Source organism: Amblyomma americanum, chromosome 4, assembly GCF_052857255.1.
Source record: "Amblyomma americanum isolate KBUSLIRL-KWMA chromosome 4, ASM5285725v1, whole genome shotgun sequence".
NCBI classification, from domain to species: domain Eukaryota; kingdom Metazoa; phylum Arthropoda; class Arachnida; order Ixodida; family Ixodidae; genus Amblyomma; species Amblyomma americanum.
Genome location: NC_135500.1, coordinates 145428761 through 145430868, shown reverse-complemented (window position 1 = coordinate 145430868; position 2108 = coordinate 145428761).

The window sequence follows — 2108 nt, the reverse complement described above, 5'->3', positions numbered from 1 at the left end:
TTTATTTCGTTTTTTTATTCGATGCATTATCCGTCTGCAATTTTGCTGTCCGTCAATATTTGGGTCCTCCGCGGGCGGACTTCACCGGAATAATAAAAAGAATTCATGTGCTCATAAACGTACGCTGTACGCACGGCCGTCACGTGATTCGTGCGCTGCCAAGTGAATTGTGCTGTTGGGAGAAAGAGAGAGACTTTAATGAAACAGTAGTGCTGGTGGGCGTTGCTAAAGCAATCATAGGAGACGCCAAAACTATCCGAGCTGCGTTAAAAAAAAAACGTGCCGTAAGTCGTCCGCTTTTTTCATAAGGACCACTGGGAAATTTTGGCACGTAGTCATGGCAGCAGCGCTGCAGCAAACTCTGCTCAGAGGATTCCCGCAGTACCTGCTGCCCCAAACCACTTGGTGCATGCTCGGGAGTTGCTATTGTAACTGAGATGCTAGTGGCTCGACTCCCTGAGTGGTCGGGTTGGTGGCCGACTGTCACGATGGAGCCCTTACTTCCGGCATCAAAAAAGATGACGTAAGAGTCTCTCCTAAATTATTTGTTTTCTGAATTGCGCGCTGCACAGCAGCGCGATTTTCGGATGATGCGAGGAATGGCCCGAATTTGTTGCGCCACAGCGCCGGACATAGTCGCGTTTTCGAAATTGTGAAAACTGGCGTCGCTGTCACTTATGTCCAGTTATATAAATACCTGGTTGCAGTCTAACTGCAATAGTTGGCAACTATAAGAATTTATTTAACCAGATTGGTAGCTAAGGAGTATAGACACCGAATTTTTACTTGCTTGTTTTTCCAAGTAATGGGTTAGGCACTAGTACTGCCCGAGGTGTACCCTGTATAGGACACGTGGTTTTCCCTACGATAGCTAAATAATTTAAAATTGCATATACTCGTGGTGCTGTTTCAGCTTCGGTTTCATCGACCGAACGATGGCTGTGACGCATAAAAAGTGTTTAGGTCACGTGAGGCGTGAAAAGCCTGCAATATAATCGCTTAATGGCACGGTTTATTCACTACAGCGTTAAGCGAACCTGCTTCAAAAGCTGAAATGACTATCAGTGGTTATGTTGTAGTTTTTTTCAAGCTAAATATTTCATACGCGTTCCTTTGATGAAGCCGAAACCGAAACAGCATAAGAGCTAAATTTAGTTATAAATTATTTATCGGTCGTAGGCGAATACGACGTGGTGGTCCAAGTATCCAATTCTCTTATCCTTCATTATAGGGAAGGAAACACGCAACTAGTATGAGTTGTTTATAGTCAATTAACATTAGTGGTCTGTGTTACGATGTTTGCCGCCACTGCCTATGACTATGACGCAGTGGCCATCATTATACCTCGAAAAGCCTATTTTTAAAACTTACCGGTTTCACTGAAACACCCTGTATACAAGCGCCTGTTTGTCAAGCGGTGCACCGTCCTTATTTGCTAATAGCGCGGGAGACGCACCGCGGAAAGTTCTCTCACCGCACGATAGGTTCGGACATCACGGATTTGAATCGACCTAGAAAGAGAAATGTCACATTTTTTAATACAATTTTTTCAGCAATAAATTCGTCATTTGATGCCGGACAGACTTCAACGTAGCCAGAAAGACGTATTGAATCAATTTTTAACTATGCCGCCTCGGTGGCTCAATGTTTATTCTGCTCGGCTCGTCACACGAAGGACGCGGGTTCGATGCCGGCCACGGCGGTCGCATTGCGATGGAGACGAAATTCTAGTAGCCCGTGTTCTGTGAGATGTCAGTGCACGTTAAAGAACCCCAGATGGTCGAAATTTCCGGAGCCCTTCACTACGGCGTCCCTCATAGCTTGAGTCGCTTTGGGACGTTAGACTCCCATAATGCATAAACTTAGTGTCCCTTCCGTTGTTTGGTCATGATGGCTAAAACAAGGACGAATGAGCTTATCACGTTAAGTCAGGTGATAAGAGTGTCTTCATGAAATAGCGCCAGTTGCCTTTGGTGAAGCACGGAGCTCTAAGTAACCTTAACGCTTTGCGCGGTGTTGCGGCTAAAGATTAGAGGGCGCGAAACTGCAGTACGCAGCAATTTCGACTAACCACTGCTTCAAGTTTCACCAACCACCGAAAGCGACTT